Genomic DNA, 18,063 nt, shown 5'->3' on the forward strand with positions numbered 1-18,063 from the left:
TCCTTACCCTCCTGGCGAAACTAAAATCATCTAGTCCTGCCTCAGAATCATCTATCAAGGATAAGTTCCAACAGCAGGGCCCATGGTGGGGTCATCCTTACACCCCTTGAGCTCCGCAGCACATGGCACATGTAGTAGGCTTAACACCAACACAGAACTGAACTCTACCTGCTTCTCGTGGGGCTGTCCCCTGGGCTTCTCACCCACCTGAACAGGTACACATCCTGACACAGGCATCCTGTCCTTTCTCCCTCTAAAAGGAGGAGGCAGAGTTACTCTGGATCCTCACAGCCTACTGCACGTAACTTCCACTCGGAGGCCACGCTTAACACGGCCAGGAAAACCACAGTTCTTCTGGGTCACAGTTGATTTTCTAAATTCTGGATGTTAATCTAAGGCTTGTTACTGGCATCCACACCTTTCTTTACACGTCTGACTCTAGGTTGGTTCATTGGTTCTGGGGGGATGGTATTTTCTCTAGAGGGCAAGATGCCATAGGATGCCTGCCTCTCACAGCCGGCCACCAGGGTTCAAATCCTGGCTCTGCAGCTTCCTGCCAACATGTACTATAGGGTTGGTGGGACGGGGGACGGGGGAACCAGAACAGTAGTGATGATCAAAGCCACCTCCCCAGACCCAAGTGCTCATTCGCTTCAGGACTCTTCAAGCCTCTTGCAACCCAGCAGTGCAGTCATTTAGGGAATGAACGAACCTGCAGCTAAGGGATAAGCCTGAAGAGGACTTCATACCCCCTGTGAGGACAGAGGTCCTGAGGAGCAAGGGAAGCACTCATTGGTGACCATCCAGGTGTGGCAGTGCAAGGGAGAAGAGCCAGTGCCGCGTCTGGGAGTCAGGCAGAAACAGGATGGTTATGGGAAACCTTTGTCCCAGAGGAGCCACTCTCCTTCCCTGTCCTGACCCCAGACCAGAAGATACCCAGAACCCCAGGCTAAGAGGGTGAGGGACTAGGACTCAAGTCTTGGTTCTTTTCATCAGCTGCATTACCGGTAAGCAATCTGCCTGAAAGGCAACTTGCGACCATGCCTACCTTTCAAAAAGAGCCAGATGAGATCACCCAAGAACAGAACACTGCACCTGGAACACGATGAGGGATCAATAGCCTTGACTGCTATATTCGTCCTTACCAGAAAGGGAGGCCAAGGGCAGAAGTCATGCTGATTCACAAGACTAAAAGGAATGGCGCTCCTGTCCCCCAGGCTGATGCACGGTGGCCAGGGGAGGGCCCAGACTAATCCATTTAAAAGGACGCTGTGGCTTACTTGAGCAATGGTTCAGCCAGGGACCTGATATGATTGCTGTCATTCTGAACAAGCTACTCCACCACATAGTGCACTGCCAAAGCTCCCCCTGTGGTCTGAGCTGACTCCATTCATCCCAGGATGGGATGCTGCTTACAGCTCTGGAAAGTCCCCATCACAACTGCTGTGAGGCAGAAGGGCGAGATACACAGAGAAATCGATGTGATCCTATTACAGGTGCCTTTTACAGCTATGGGGCTAGGAAGCGGGCTTCAAATCCACCCAATAATAAGAAATAGCCTGGATAAGCAAGAAGTCACTCTTCCCCCATAAATGAAACCATGCATGCCTCTCAACCAGGGTCACAGGCCTGACCTGCAAGGCAGGGGTCAGCTGTCAGCTGCTAATCCCACGGGCTCTCTAAGATTTCCTCAGCCCTCAAGTCCTGACTCCGTGTTGCAAAGATGTCTGGCAGCTCAGGCCTGCCCTAGGGCAGAGCACCCATCTATCAATCTTCACCATGTGAAGGCCTTGCTTTCTGTGAGGTCCCAGAACTTGCCAGCCTCGCAGGGTCTGTCACTGGCACAGTTTGCTGAGTGTTCCTTAGCTTAACACTCTATCTGGGGAAGTCTCTGCATAAGGCCCACGTCTGGTAGGAGACCTGCATGGGAAGGTCTCCAAAACTGAAGCTGACCTGCTTTTTACTGCATGGTAACAGACCATGTTACTAGCTGCCTAAGAAGTTGATATTCAGGGCCCAGCATGGTAGCCTAGTGGCTTAAGTCCTCGCCTTGAATGCCCCGGGATCCCATGTGAGTGCCAGTCTAATCCCAGTGACACCGCTTCCCATCCAGCTCCCTGCTGTGACTTGGGAAAGCAGTAGAAGACGGCCCAAAGCCTTGGGTTCCTACACCCACGTGGGATACCCAGAAGAGGCTACAGGCTCCTGGCTTCCAATCAGCTCAGCTCCAGCCGTTGTGCCCTCCTGGGGAGTGAATCAGCAGACAGATCTTCCTCTGTCTCTCTGTGTATATATGACTTTCCAATAGCTTAAAAAAAAGTTGATACTCAAGTTGTCTCTTAACCCAAAAATGTATATAAGAGCTATTTTCTTTTACTAGAAAGGCAGTTATAGGAGATGGGGAGGGGTAGAGATGAAAGCTTTCCCTTTGCAGATTCACTCTCTAAATGGCCACAATGGCCAGGGTTGGGGTAGGCCAAAGCCAGGAGCAGCCTAGTGGAGGTCTTGAACTCCATCCTGGCCTCCCACATGGCTAGCAGGGACCCAAGGACTTGAGACATCTCCTACACTTGATCTTGGTCAAAAAGCTGAAAAGCGACTAGGGCATCTGCTGCTTTTCCAGCCTCAATGGCAAGCAGCTAGATCAGGAGCAGAGCAGTCAAGACTGGAGTTGGCATTCCCACAGGACGCCACAGTGCTAGAGACAGACAGTTTAACCCATTGCACCACAATGCCAGCCTCCTAAAATCGCAATAAAAAATAACTCAAACCACAAGGAGACAGCTTACTAAGGACACATGGCTAAACCTCATCCAAGGTGCCCTTCTTTCTTATATAACTCCCCCTTCCATAATGATTCCATAAATGATTCACGGTGATTTACAGAAACATACACAGCACAAATTAAAAGTAAATGATGAGATCGGGGTAAGTAGAGAAAGATTAACAGTAAAGGGAGACTTCAGGCACAGAAACAGATACTGTTAAGTTGCTGAATAACTACCAAAGTTCAACTGCAAATCTGAGCCCCCTAAGTAACCAGAATGAAGCTGTTTGTCTTGCAAGGCATACAAGGTTTACATTTCCTATTAAACAAAAGTATCTCAGTTGTTCAAGACACAGATTTGGGGGTCAGTGCAATAGGTGCCAGAATGTCATGTCAGCACCACTTAAAGAACTGGATGCTCCACTTCCCTTCTAGCTTCCCACTAATGTGCCTAGGAAAGCAGCAGAAAATGGCCCAAGCATCTGGGCCCCTGCACCCATAGAGGAGACCCAGAAAAAGCTCCTGGCTCTTGGCTTCAGTCTGGTCCAGCCCTGGCCAGTACAGCCATTTGGGGAGTGGATGGTAGACTTCTCTCCTTCTCTCTTCGTAACTTTTTAAAATATGCAAAATAAATCCCGAAACACAGATTTTTCTGACAGAAGTGCCTCCTTATGGGTGACCAGCAATCCAGGGAATAAAATACCTCAGGAGTTGCCACCATGCTACCATCCTGAAAATTATCTCTTGGAGTGTTGCTCCATGAAAACAGACGGCTTAGAAGACACCGATGTGCTTACTAAATAAAGCAAATTATTTGATAGGCAGTCAGATCAGAGCCGGTCAAGAATACAGATTTCTGAATGCCTGGCAGGTCCCATGATATTCTTTCTCGGATCGAGCCAGCTATAGGGCCTTCTGGCCATGCTTCATGAACATCATTTATCACCACCAGCCTCCAACATACCAAGTCCAAATGCTTTACAATGCTCACATTGTCTGGCCCTGGTGCTGCTTCTGGCTGTTTTCCCTAAAGTTCTCTGATGGGCTGTGCCAGCTTCTGTGGGGTCTCCGCCACCTCTCTAACAGCCTCCGTCTCCCCAGCTATACTCCTTCTTGGAGCACCTCCTCCACCCACCTCAGAATACCTGCTCCCCTGACCATCCTCATCTACTGGCCCTCAAGCCCCTTCTAAAGCACACCTTGCACGGGGCTCCCAGGAGGGCACTTCAGACCACAAACATCTGCAGCCCAACATTCCCTTTCCCCCTGCTCCTGGTTCCCATCACCTTCACCCAATTTCATTTATTTCCTTGAGTGCCTGGCTGCCCAAGCAGCAGATCCCTTTTACCCCTTCCACAGCACTGCCATCTGTCCCTCTGACAGTTGAGTCTGCTTCTGTGGTCCACCCTCTCGCCCCATCCCTGCATCCCTCCAACCAGCCACACAGTGTAAAATCATCCTCTCCCACTAACAGGTCTTGCTGACTAGCTCTTGCCTCTCCCAGTCCATTCTAGAATTCTATTTATACAACACAATCTGATTGCATCGTGTTTCAAAACCTCCAGTGGTTTCCTAGCAGCCTATAGGACGTCGCCCAGCCCCTCAGGTGGCTCCAAAAGTTCGAGTTTGCTCCTCTTTATCCTCTCATCACCTCCTCGCCCAACTCTCAACCCCACAGGCCCAGCTCAGTCACTAAGGGCCTTGTACCTCTCCAAGTTGAATCAGCTGCCTGCAATGTTGAAGCCCATCTTCCCTGCCCAGTCAGCTCCCTGTTAACCCCTAGAATAGCCACTACCCAATCCACTCAGGATCTCTAATTCTAGGTATTGCATGGGACTAATGCACCATTTTAATGCTCCACTACACTCAAAAAGCTGGTAAACTCCTGTTATACCAGTTTGCCTGAGCTAGCACATGGTGTCTGGAACTCAACGCTGTGCAGCCACAGCTCAGACAAGCCTCGCCACACACATCGAATGGTTTCAGACCTAGCTGTGGTTCTGCCCTGGTGCTTCCTAAGTGACCCTCCCCAAGCTGGAAAGCACTTCTAAGCCCCCACTTTCAAACTAGAAGTCCACTCCCAGGGTAATCTGCTGAGCTTCTGCTCCAGGCAGCACCAAGGGAGCGAGACCAGGAAGGACAGGAACCCTAGGCTGCCTCCGCAGCACGGGAGAGGACCAGCCGGCCCTATCCTCCAGCCCCTGGCCATATTGATCCTTTCCCTTGTATTTGATCCTGCTAAGATAATGTCAAGTAAAGTAGATGTTTCCCAAGGTCCATGCCCCAGAGCGGGATCTGATCCATTTCACCCAGAAAGGGCTGCACTTGAACTAGAATGAAAAAAAAAAAAAATCATCATTTAGAAAATCAAGGGGGAAAAAAAGGTCTTGGAAAATAGGGTAAATGAATTGGGCTCTCTTCAGAAGCTCCTGTGCCAAGGGCCCTCCAGTACCCACCAAGTAGGCCCTCAGCTTGACACGCTCTTCACAGTTGTAGTTCTCCCTTTACGGAAGCAATTATTTGATTGTCATCTGCATTGCCCATACTCCACCTCTGCTGAATAAACTTGAACTTGGGACACCACCATGTGACCTTGATTTCTCTTTAACTGCTCATCCCCCAAGGCTTAACTGGGGCCCCAATTAGCTATAAACCATCCCTTCCAAATCTGCCAATACAATCCTGTTGCTCAGCTGTAAGCATGCCTTTGGCTTTCTCACTTCCATCTCCCAGTTCCCAGAAGTCCCGAATTCGACATCAGTGGCTGGGCTCCCTGTCTTTCTGCAACTGGGGTTTGGAAACAACTTTTTAAAACTCAAAAGCAATCAAAGGGAAGAGGTGGTCTCAAGAGATGACCATCTGCCCGATGCGTCAGCTGTCGGGAGCCCTGAGAGAAGCGTGTTTTGTTCTGGGAATTATTATATTGTCTAGCAGTGCCGTTTGCCAAAGTAGAGCCTGAGGCCACGGGATGCACAGCAGACTCCTGGATGTCGTCTTCGGGCGGAAATGGAAGACTGGCTTGGGTAAAAACTCAAAAGCCTCTCTTCCTCTCAGGCCTGGCATCCCAAAGACAGAAACATAGTTCTTCTTGCAGAACTTCCGAAGTCCCAGAGCATCAGTTGTGTACGGCTCAGTCTTCCCAGCAGACGGTGAGCTATCCTTGCCCAAGACCACATCTGGTTGGTTAATCACCCCTGGTCCCTAGCCCCCAGCCTTGCACCACATGCCCAGGAAGACAACTCAATGAGTGCTGGTTCCAGGAAAGTGAGAGGAGGGGGAAGGAGGATAGAAGGCCCAGAAGCAGCCACCAACGAGACTACCGGATTCTGTCATGTACTAACTGCCCATTATGTGTCCACGAAGGGTCGAAGGCTAGATGTGCCTCATCACAATCCCCCCGACACTCGGCACGGCAGGCATTATGATGACCTGCTTCCCAGATGGGGGAAAAAGCACAAAGATAACAATTTCCCCAAGGTCATCCAGAAAGAAACAAAACCAAGATTGAAATCCCCACCTGCTACCGCATCCCCAGTGGATCCTTCCTACCCAGACTCATCAGAAAAGCAGGGGTACATCTTGGGTCTCAAACCCCTCCAAGGCTTCAAAGAGAGCAGGAGGGGCCTCCAAGCAAAGAGATCACAACACAAAGAGGTCAAGTTCTTTTAAAACACCCTTCAGGGCCTGGTGCGATAGCGTAGTGTAACAGCTGAAGTCCTCGCCTTGCTTGTGCTGGGATCCCATACGGGCCCTGGCTCTAATCCTGGCCAGTCTGCTCCACTTCCCATCCAGCTCCCTGCTAGTGGCCTGGGAAAGCAGTCAGCCCAAAGCCTTGGGTTTCTGCATTCACATGGGAGACCCAGAAGAGGCTCCTGGCTCCTGACTTCGGATCAGCGCAGCACCAGCCACTGCAGCCACTTGGGGAGTGAATCATCGGACGGAAGATCTTCCTCTGTCTCTTCTCCTCCCTGTATATTTGACTTTCCAATCATAAATAAATTAATTTAAAAAAAAAAAAAAACCCTGCCCTTTAGACTCTCAGGGTAAGCTCAGTGCTTCTACATGAAAACCAATGAGGAAAGGGTTTGGACAACAGATGACGCACAGGGAGAAGCTAGTTTCCCACTCTGTTTAATAGAGGGGGAGGTTATAATTAGCTTGAAGGCTGCAGTTAAGTATGGGGATAACTGTTTTCCTCAAATTCCAGAAGAAACAAATTAACAGCTACCAGAATCACATTAGCTAACTAAAAGCCCAATCTCCAGTTTACGTAGCACCGTGTTCATACTGTTAACGGGCAACCATGCAAAGAGAATTCCTTCTACCTTATGGTCCATCCGGCAGCAGGTCAACTTGGAGAGGGACCCCCTCAGAAAGACCAAAGCGGTCAACGAAGAGATAAAGAGGAGACGGACACAATAGATGACACACACTCAGTGACACAAACAAAAGGCAAGAGGCAAAAATAGAACTGGGGGAAGGGGATCAAAGGGCAAGGATCCTCGGGCTTCTGCCAAGAGACCAGCCGCCACTCGGGGGGTTTCCAGCCTTCCGACCTGCAGCCGAGGGGGGCATGTGTTTTGGAGGGGGTGGGGAGTCTCACTATTTGTTTGTTTTTATAATGGATTTCCCAGCCTCAAAATTCTGCCTTTGCAGGCCTGTGGAAAAGCCCGGGAATGCTGGCGGCAGGCAGCTCTGAGAAGCCCTACAGTCTGGCATTCAAGGGTCCCTGTGACACATACCATGGATTAAAGCTCATAGTCCTAGCGCCTTGCACATTGGCTCAATTGGCTAATTTTCCCCCTTCAGACGCTGGGATCCCATTTGAGCGCTGGTTCATTTTGTGGCTACTCCACTTCCAATCCAGTTCCCTGCCTGTGGCTTAGAAACACAGAAGGATGGCCCAAGGCCTTGGAATCCTGCACCCGCATGGGAGAGCTGGAAGAGGATCCAGGTTCCTGGCTTCAGACTGGCTCAGCTCCGGCTGTTGCAGCCATTTGGGGAGTAAATCAGTGCATGGAAGACCTTTATATCACCTTCTCTGTGTAGATCTGTCTTTCCAGTAAAAAATAAATAAAGTTTAAGACAACAGAAAACCTCACATCTCCATGTCCCTCAATGCCCTGTGAAAGACACAGCCCATGTCCAGAGAGCTGCTCTTAAGTACGGCAATGGCAACCCAAGCAAAGGACCCCAGGCAGAAGCCCCTCAGGGGAGTGACCCAGCAGATGGAAGATCTCTCTCTCTCTCTCTAACTCTGCCTTTCAAATAAATAACTCTTCATTAAAAAAAAAAAAAAAAAGCCTATGCTTTTTAGGGGCAGGGTTCACATCTTGACTCATCTTTCACATCCAGGGGCCTTATCATTTGTTCAGCAATCATTCTCTGAGAAAATAAAACAAAGCAAAGGTTAAGCTTCAGTTTCTGGCCAGAGTTTTCTTTTCTCTAGCTCATACTAGGAATGGGAATATCATTCCAAGCCCAGGCTCCTGGTCCCAGGAACAGCACTCCTAGACAGAACTCCTCAAGAAAACAAAATGTGGATTGGCACAGTAGCCTAGTGGGTAAATCCTCACCCTGCATGTGTAGGGATCCCATACAGGTGCCAATTCATATCCTGGCTGCTCCACTTCCCTTCCAGCTCCCTGCATGTGGCCTGCAAAAGCAGTAGAGGACAGCTGAAAGCCTTGGGACTCTGCACCCACATGGGAGACCAATAGGAAGCTCCTGGCTCCTGGCTTAAGATCGGCTCAGGTCTGATTGTTGTGACCACTCTGAACAGTGGATGAAAATTTTTTCTGTAAATCTGACTTTCCAATAAAAATAAATAAATAAATCTTAAAAAGAAGAAGGAAAAAGAAAACATGAATAAATCACCAAGAAGGTCAGTAGTTCCTACAACTGAATTGCTCAGGAGGGATAAAAACAAAGCCACTTTCTTTGGTATCATTACACTGTCTCCCTTCACTCCCAGGAGATCCTGTCTGAGCTTCAGGGAACGCCACCGGCCCCTGGCAGACCAAGCGCCTTCCCAGTCCAGCAAGAAGCAGACCAGTGAACTCAAGGCATTCAGGCCAACTTCATTCAGAGCTAACAATGCATATTCAGATCTCAAGCCCCTGAGTTTGGACCCCACACATGATCAAGACAATGAGGCAGAGGGCCCAGCGCAATGACTCAACTCTCCCTTCAAGCATCAGCATCCCACAGGAGTTACTGGTTTGTGATGTCCCAGCTGCTCCACTTCCCAGCCAGCTCCCTGCCTGTGGCCTGGGAAAGCAGCAGAGGACGGCCCAAAGCCTTGGGACCCTGCACCCGCGTGGGAGACCTGGAGGAAACTCCTGGCTCTGGATCAGCTGAGCTCCAGCTACTGTGGCCACCTGGGGAGTGAACAAGTGCATGAGGGATCTTAATCTCTCCTCTCTGTAAATTTGCCTTTCCAATGAAAATAAAAGTTAAAAAAAAAAAAAAAGGCGGGGGAGGGGGCGCGACTATGAGGAGAGGGAGAAGAGGAACAGCTGCCCAGGAGCACAGTGGACAGGGGAGCCAGTGCCATGCTGACCCGACCAGGCAACGGGAACGGGGCTTCCAGCATTGCACCTTACGACACAGTCCTCCTCTTCCCAGAACAGAGAGGAGGCAAACTGGGCCTGGTACTGAGATGTCACAGCCTACTTTGGGTTCAGCTTAGGAGTCCATATCCTTCCAGAATGAGCAGTAGAAGAACCTTTGGCCTGAGAAGCAAAAGGTATGGTTTACAGTATCTGAAACAAGTCCTTTTGACCTGTCTGCGCCCGAGTATTCACATCTCTAAAATGTGAAGGGCCTGGTCTCATGGTGTAGCAGTGTAAAGCCCATTTAAAGGTGATGGCCTGTGTCCTGGCTGCTCTGCTTTGACTCCAGTTGCCTGCTAACGGCCTGTGAATGGGGAGTGACCCAGTAGAAGGAAGATACCTCTCTCTCTGTAACTGATTTTCAAATAACATAATCACTAGAGAACACAAAAATTTGCCAGGTTAACATTGGAAAAAAAAAAATTGGATGCAGAGACCTACATGGTTACCGAAATCAAGCCACAACTTTGGCTCTGTACTTCCTGGCAGCCAGAGAAATATGAGCAGTTATAAATTTCCAATTGTCCACAAAGAAAAAGCATATCAATTCCATGGGCCAGCCAAAGCTTTTCCTGGCACCAGGTTCCAAAAGAATTTCTCCCATGAGCTTCTTAAAGGGAACACCGAGTGAGGTTGCAGCCCAAGTCTTCCTGACAATGTTAAACCCTTGAAAGAATTCTGGTAACAAGTTACATAAAGCTATTTCTGACAGCATCCTGCCACGAAAGCAGAGTGCAGCCACAGCTGTCTTCGCCCCAGCAGGAACAATCCTACAGGCGCTGAGATAATAGGGCAAGCTGACCCGGCCAAAGATAAACCAAGAATGGTCAGAGGAATGAACAGGTAGCCCACGTGCCCCCCAAAATCACTTACTGATATTACTTCTGCCAAATGTTCGTTAGGAGTGGAGCAGCCATCAGACAATTTCAGTTCCATCCTAATTCCCCTACATGTAAGTAGTGTTTTTGGTCCTCACTGACTGGACCTGCGGTAGCTTTCCCCTCCCTTAAGGGCCCTCTTCACCAACCACTGGTTTGAGAACAGAATTCAACTTGGACCAAGAGCGCTGTTCCTCACAGCCTGTTCTCGTGTGCCAGGCTCTGTGCCTGCTTTCCACCGCCTTCCCGTTTAATCCTCCCATAAATCCTGGGTGATAGGAACTATTATTAGGCCCGTATTTTTACAAATAAGGAGCAAAATTTAGAGAATGTTCATAGATTGTCCAAGGTCACAGAGCTAATTATCCAGGTCTTTTGATTCTAAAGCCCAGGCTCTTAGTCCTACTCACAGCCTCCTGCTATTAATGAACCGTGATTACTGATAGAAAGGCTAATGTTTGTCAGGAGAAAACAGCAAGGCTGGGAATAAAGTCAATGAGGGAGGAAAGAGCTGTTTATTAACAAGAGCAGCTCCAGCAGCCTTTGGCAACCAATAAGGAAAAAAAGGGGGGAGGATGAAAATACTGCAAAAGGAAGAAACTGCTAAAAGAATTAGAGTATTATCTTGTCCCAAGAAGTGGAGGAGCGCTTCCTCTCAAAGTTACTGGGCCCAGCATGATAGCCTAGTGGCTACATCCTCACCTTGCATGCACTGGGGGACACTGGATGTATCCGGCTGCTCCACTCCCCTTCCATCTCCCTGCTTTGGCCTGAGAAAGCAGTACAGGATGGCCTAAAGCCATGGGACCCTGCTCCCATATGGGAGACCCAAAAGAAGCTCCTAGATCCTGGCTTCAGATCACCTCAGCTCCAGCCATTGTGGCCACTAGGGGAGGGAACCAATGGACAGATCTTTTTTGTCTCTCCTTCTCTCTGTATATTTGACTTTCCAATAAAAATAAATCAATCCTTTTTTAAAAAATTTAAATAAATATTTATAATTTTTATATTTATTTTATATTCATTTTATATTATTTATTATTTCCTACCTAGGAACTCTGAACCTGGGCTCTTTTGCTTGGTCATTCATTCATTCAATCAGTCATGGACAGCAAATCAGAGGGGCTCTCAAACTTCTGTTCTAGAAAATGAGTAGTCAGTCAGTGTACTTCCAGATGGTATTAAAACACTTAGAAAGATGGCGGGGATTAAGAGATGGCAAGGGGCATGGAGGGGAGGAACTGATCTAGATACCTGACTGGGAGGGGTTCTCTGAGATGCAACTGGTACTAAGATTTGGAGGAAAGGCATCCTGGGAAAAAGAAGTACCTGCAGAAAAGTCCTGTATTTAAAGCAAGCCTGGCATGTTTTAGAAACCCTGCGAAATAAAGCACAGCAGATCAACTGGCTAATCCTCATCCTGCAGGTGCTAGCATGCCATACGGGTGCCGACACCGGTTCCTTATCCCAGCTGCTCCACTTCCCAGCCAGCTCCCTGCTTGTGGCCTGGGAAAGCAGAGGATAACCCAAAGCCTTGGGACCCTGCATCCATGTGAGAGAACTGGAAGAAGCTCCTGGCTCCTGGCTTCGCACAGCTCAGCTCCAGCCATTATAGTCACTTGGGGAATAAACCAGTGTATGGAAGATCTTTGAGTCTGTTTATGTAATTTTGCCTTTACACTGGATCAGAAACAAGCCAGAAGGGTCTATAGGAGGTGAGGTGGGATAAGCTCTTAGTGAAGGGACAGGTCACCCTATACCAAGAGGATGGATCCAATGCAACAAGGCAAGAGGAAGCCACTGGCAAACCACAATGGCGGAGTGGCTCCTCTGACTTCTTATTTTAATTTTCCCAGAGCCACATTCACAGTTGTCAGGGAAATTCAAGTAGGAGCAATCCTGACATAAACTCATGTTGGGGAGGTGCGAGTGAGATCATGCCAGGCATGTCTAAGGTTTATTAAGGAGTCTTTATTAACCAAGCTTGGTGATAACAGGGCCCATTAAAAACAGAAAAATCACAAGTCCATTTGGCAATCCAGTCAACTGAAACCCCAAGAGGAACAAATGGTCATTACCTATGTCCCAGCTTCCCCAACAAGTTATCCTAAGAGACATGCAACAAATAACACTTACAAAACTGTAGACATTCATCTTTCCCTGGCTTCTCTGCCCACATTCCATTATTGCTAGGCCTCACCTCTCCAGGAACTCTCAAAATTACACACATGGGCCCAGTGGCGTGGCCTAGAGGCTAAAGTCCTCGCCTTGAATGCCCCAGGATTCCATATGGGCGCTGGTTCTAATCCCGGCAGCTCCACTTCCCACCCAGCTCCTTACTTGTACCCTGGGAAAGCAGTCAAGGATGGCCAAAGCCTTGGGACCCTGCACCCATGTGGGAGACCCAGAAGATGTTCCTGGATCCTGGCTCCGGATTGGCATAGCATCAGCCGTTGCGCTCACTTGGGGAGTGAACCATGGAACGAAAGATCTTCCTCTCTGACTCTCCTCCTCTCTGTATATCTGACTTTGTAATAAAATAAATAAATCTTTTTTCAAAAAAAGTACACACATTAGATACAAGGCATCTTAGCATTAGTATCTTCACTGTCCCGCCCAAGCAGTGAACAGAGGGTGAGGAATCGAGACACACAGGAGACATGGTATTCCCTGTCCTCAGAGTCTTCCATGAGAAGCAAGAGAGAGAGAGAGAGAGAGAGAGAGAGAGAGAGAGAAGTAGTTACACAACACCCCCTTCAGGTTCCAGGTGATAGGTGTGCATCACAGGTGGTAAAAGGGAACATCTAGGTGGTGATAGGGGAGTGGCTTCCAAGTTTGTGACCCTGAACCAGCTGCCTACCTGACCATACTCAGCAGGCAGCACTGAAAACAAACAATACAGTCCCTTTAGCCTGCCTATAGGCCCTGGCTGGCTTTCTGTCACTGTCAGCAAAACTTTAAGAGGATGCTTCTTCTTTGCCCACAGCTTCACACATTTCCCTTTTATACCAGAGGATTGACAAAGCCTCGGGAAACGCTGAGATGACGTGGGAAGGGAACTGACCCCAAGCCTCTATTGGAATCTCACTTGAGCATCTCTTCCCTCTTTTCCTTTCCAGGATATCCTATCCCTCGTCACCCTCGTGTTGCCTTCTTTCCAAAGGCCCACCTGAGGATGAGCTCCTGGATCACACTGAACACATTAAAAATAATCTAGACAAGCCTACAGTTGGGCTCCCATATAAGGCACACCTTTGGCACAGAAGACCTAGTCTAATTTAAATTTGGACAACTTGGAGCCCTTTTTGAAGCTAATTGCAGCTGTGATTAATTCAAAGCCATTTCTTCTACCAGCATGTTTGGACACAATAATTGAGGGGAACCCTACCATGTGGCTATATTGGGATGCATTTATACATGTGTGCTTGGAAATAGAGGTAACAGCATCAGAAACCAAATGAGACTCATCTGTACCCACAAGCTGGGCCCTCCCAGGACCAGGGTAGACAAACAGGTGTGGGAACTTGGATCTCTCATTAGCCACGGATGATAAAGGAGCTCCTACCTCCCCCACCAACAAATGAAAATGCAGTCATCACCCTGCCTTTCCCCTAGGCTAAGGCCAGGCAGCCAGAGAGGAAACAAAATCAGCCTTTTCTTCTGCAAGCCAACTGTTAATCCCCCAGGCACAATGACTGTATCACTGCTCCAACCCATTAGAAATCAGGACAATGAAAAGTCACCTCATGCATGAAGTGTTAACAGTGCAGCACCCCATCAGCACTACTCACGCCCACCCCCGCCCCAGCCCTATACCTAGAAAGGTCTAGTGCCACGGAGCAGCGAACTACAGCCCTCCAATGGGTTAGGTTTGGGATGGGGTTAGGACAATCTCTCACAGCCAATGATACACAGCAACTGAAAATTAACACCATGCCCTTAGACTTTCCAAAGCCCAGCGCAGTGCAATTAGCTGCTGTTCAATGGCTTGGGACTGCGTACCTGATGTGGCACTTCACATCCCCGCTAACACCTTCCACAACCTTCCAATGTTCATGTGCCCCAGTTCCCACGATGGTTGGGGTTTCTTATCAGTCACCTGCAATTTCATGAGCCACTGACTACTAAAAGAATGCAAAAATATGCCCAAAGCCAACATCTCCAGAGGAGCTGGTGTGGCTACATTTTTAAACATTTCTCCACATACTTAAGCTGGAGGACCTCTGCCCTAAAGCAACATTTCTCAAACTGTGGGTCATGACCTGTTTGATCAGGAAATCAAATTCATGGGTCATGGCCAGCCTTTTTTTTTTTTTCCTTAATAAAGTAGAAAAAAAAAAATGTCATTATGGCACCCGTCAGGTGAGAAGGACTAACTGTTGTTTCCCTGAATTCATTTCAGTTTGGGTCCCATCATGCACATTCCCAACTGTGGATTCCACTCCAAGTGTGAAAGAAAGAAAATCCTATTCTTGCCCAAGATGTTTGTTTTCCATTTCCCCCCTCCCCCCAGCCACAGAGATATCAAAACAGATCCAAGAACTGCTGTCATCAAATCCTTAACTGATAAGGAAAAGCCCATCTGAGGAAAAAAAAGATGCAAGAAGACCTCCCTCCACTCCCAGCCCAGGGCCTGTCAGGGAGTTGGAGTCAGGGCTGGTGCAGAGGCAAGATCTGGCCATGGTGGCCCCAGGCTGCTTCTGGGGAAAGGCCTTGCAGGTACTCTCCCTCCCATGGAGGCAGGACTACTGCTCTGGGTCCCCCCCGGGGAGGGTTGGGGGAATTCAAACTCACAGATCCTGGGCTCTGTGATGGCTCTGTGAAGCTAGAGCTAAGAGCAGCAAGCACCACTGCACAGCCAGGGGAAGTGGGGTCCAGGGAAGTGGCCAACTCCCCCCTTGTCTCCAGTGCCCCATCTTGTATATCATGCAAAGAAGAGCACCCAGGCTGAGTAGCTGGCTGTCTGGTCGGCATTTGGATTCACTGAAAGGGAGGACACACGTGCCCCTCCTCCCACCCCACTCCTTACAAGGACAGCAAACAAGGAGGCCCCAAAGCCAAAAACGCTAGCAAAGCTCAGAAGTAGTTCCGCGGGACTATGGAAGAGCCAGTTACACGACAGGCAGAGAAACGGGGCACAATCACCATCTCGCTTGGCTTTTTACCCATTGAATGTCTTGAAGCCAATAGTGAAATCAGAGGTGATGGTACGCCTGGGGCAAGAAGTCCCAAAGAACAGGTGTCCCCACTGCTCAGATGGAGAAAAGCCCACCCAACAATGGAACAAGGCGATGGGCGGGAGTTTGGGGAGGAAATCGGCCTCGAGGCACCCGAGATGTCCTCGCTGGAGAGGCCCCCACGTTTCGCCTGGCAGGAGCGACTCGCGCCCACCCCCATAGCAAGGGCACCGGGAAGGTGCCAGGAACCGACAGGCAGGAACTCGGCCGCGGCTTCCCCAGCGGGGCTGGTGAAGCGCTCCCGGGAGTTTCGAGTGCTCCCTGTCCCCACAGGCAGGACTCCAGACCCCAGGTCTCCCTGGAAGGCGCAGTGCGCACGGGGGACACAAACACCAGAAGCCCCCACGCTTGCCCAACCGTAAGTGCATGAACTGCGGAGAGGCGGCTGGCTACCCGGTGCCCAGTCCCCTGCGCTGAACTCCGCTGGCGCACTTGTTGGGCCCCTCGCCCAGTCCCAGGACCCCCGCGCCTCGGGGCCTCCCAGAGTCGCCGCTGGGGCCCGGCAGTGTTTGTAAACAAACCGGTCACGTGGCCGCCGCTCGCTACCCGCGCCCACGGGGACCCCACGCGGGCCTCGCCACAGCCCCGCAGGACACCGCGCGCCCCCGCAGGAGCCGGGCCCGTGGCGCTCCGGGCCCAGTGTCCCAAGCGAACGCCAGGAGCCCGCGCTGCCAGCGCGCCCCACGCCCCCGCGCGCCTGCCCGCCCGCCGGCTGTCTGCGCGCCCGGCTCACTCACCCGGCAGCAGGCTGTCCCGTCCGGCCCGCGCCAGGCTCGGCTCCACTGGAGTGCGCGGCTACGAAGCTCGGCCCGGCTGCAGCGCGGGCTACCGGCGCGCCCTTAAAGCTACAGTCTCCGCCACTGCCGCGGCCGCCACTCCGCATCCCTCCGAGTCCGGGCCGGGGGCTGCCCCGTGACGGACGCGCCCCCGCGCCTATCCCCTCGGCTCAGCACCTAGCAACACGCCGCGGGTTGGCCAGGGACGGCCGCAGCCCATTCGCCTGGAGCCAATCAACGAAGGACGAAACTCCGCCCTCCTGTCGGCCTGCCTCCCACCCCCACCTCTGTGCCTTGGCCGGGGCTCGAGGCTCGGGTGCGTGGAGAGGGGCGAGCGCCCGGGCTCAGCACTGGCTATAGAGAGGGGCAAGGAGAAAAGGGGGTGAGGGCGCAGCGCCGGGGAGAAAGCAGCTTATGGGGACTGGGGGAGGGGTGGTGTCTGTTCTCAGATCCAACCTGGGATTCCCAGACCTGGGAGGGTGGGGGTGTGTGGCCCTGCTGCTTGGAGCACCTAGGAGAGCACCCCTGCACCTGAAGCTGTCCCCAACGCACAGTTTCAGTTCAGAAATGCCCTGCAGGCTCCAGGACAGTTGGAATCTGCAGGATTGCGCCCGTACCAGGGGCCCAGCTCTGCTCTGCTCAGAAGCAGGACACCCTCCCCCAACACACACACACACACATATCCCATTCTTCTAGGTCCTTAGAGTAGGAAAGGGGCCTTCGGACAAGCCTCTCCCAGCCTCCAGCTCCACTACCATTGCTTCTTCCTTTAAAGGGAGCTGAGGATAGAAGGGTCAGTAGGGTGGTGCCCTTAAGAGGAGGTTACAAAATAAGCTCAGGGCAGACAGGAAATCCAGGGAGGTACCAGGTGGGTGGAGTGGGGTAGAGTCTCCCAGCAGGAAAACAGGTCAGTGTGATAAAGACATGAGGGCCGTGACCAGGGGCCAGAGGAGAGAGCAGAGCTGGCTGACGTTCTGCCATTGCTCAAAAGGAAACTGGCTGGGGATGGGGGTATGCTTCAAGGGGTGCAGCTGCCCACTGCTGGGGCATCAACTCATGCCTCCACCTGACGCAAAGTTTCACCCTGCACTCCCATTCAGCTGTCTTCAGAAGATACTTTGGCGAACCAAGTTCTAATCCGTGATCACACGTGACCCAGTGGAGCATGAAGCCAGTCCCACTGCCACCGAAACCAACAAAAACCGCCCTCTCCTTATCAGTCCCCAACTCGCCTATGTCAGCATAAACAGAAGCACGTGGTTTCAAGGCAGACAGGAAACACTGTCAGGTCAGAACCACAAACAAGGTTTTGCAGTTGAATCCTTGCTCAAGGAGAGGTGATAGGATTCTTGAGATGACCAAGATCTTGCTATCAAACACTCATCTGCCTCTGGGCCAGCTTTTTGTTTTTATTTTGTTTTTGCCCAAGTCCTGAGTTTTCACTGTTTAAAATAGGGAGGGTTTGGAATCAGGTGATCTGTGGTGTCCCTTTCAGCTTTGAAATTCCAAGTAGGACCAGAAAGTTAAACTTGTTCAAATGTTTCTGCAATATCCTGCTATGGGGAATGTTTGTGTTGCCACATCACCACTCCCCAACAGGAGATGCAACTCCAAGTTTAACACCCTGGGATATTGGTAGGTTATGTAACAACATTGGTGGCTACTGTTTCTGTTTAAATAAAAGATAATGTCAGCCGAGGAGGACTGGCCACATACAGCGTTTTCCAGGGAGCTCTGAGGACCCCTGCAGGCCTCCTGTGTGTCTGCAGCTGGGGGTGGCCCACCAGATGC

General features: G+C 50.6%; 1 protein-coding gene across 1 annotated transcript in view; it reads right to left on the minus strand.

The window, feature by feature from the left end:
* YPEL2 (yippee like 2) overlaps positions 1–16,417 on the minus strand; it is a 57,796-nt gene extending 41,379 nt beyond the window's left edge. Inside the window, exon 1 of the mRNA XM_041001568.1 lies at positions 16,234–16,417. The gene's annotated coding sequence lies outside the window, so the exon portion shown is untranslated. The remainder of the gene's footprint in view (positions 1–16,233) is intronic.
* Between the last annotated feature and the right edge of the window lie 1,646 nt (positions 16,418–18,063).

This window comes from Ochotona curzoniae, unplaced genomic scaffold, assembly GCF_017591425.1.
Source record: "Ochotona curzoniae isolate NIBS_2020 unplaced genomic scaffold, NIBS_Ocur_1.0 scaffold_2453, whole genome shotgun sequence".
Taxonomy (NCBI): Eukaryota; Metazoa; Chordata; class Mammalia; order Lagomorpha; family Ochotonidae; genus Ochotona; species Ochotona curzoniae.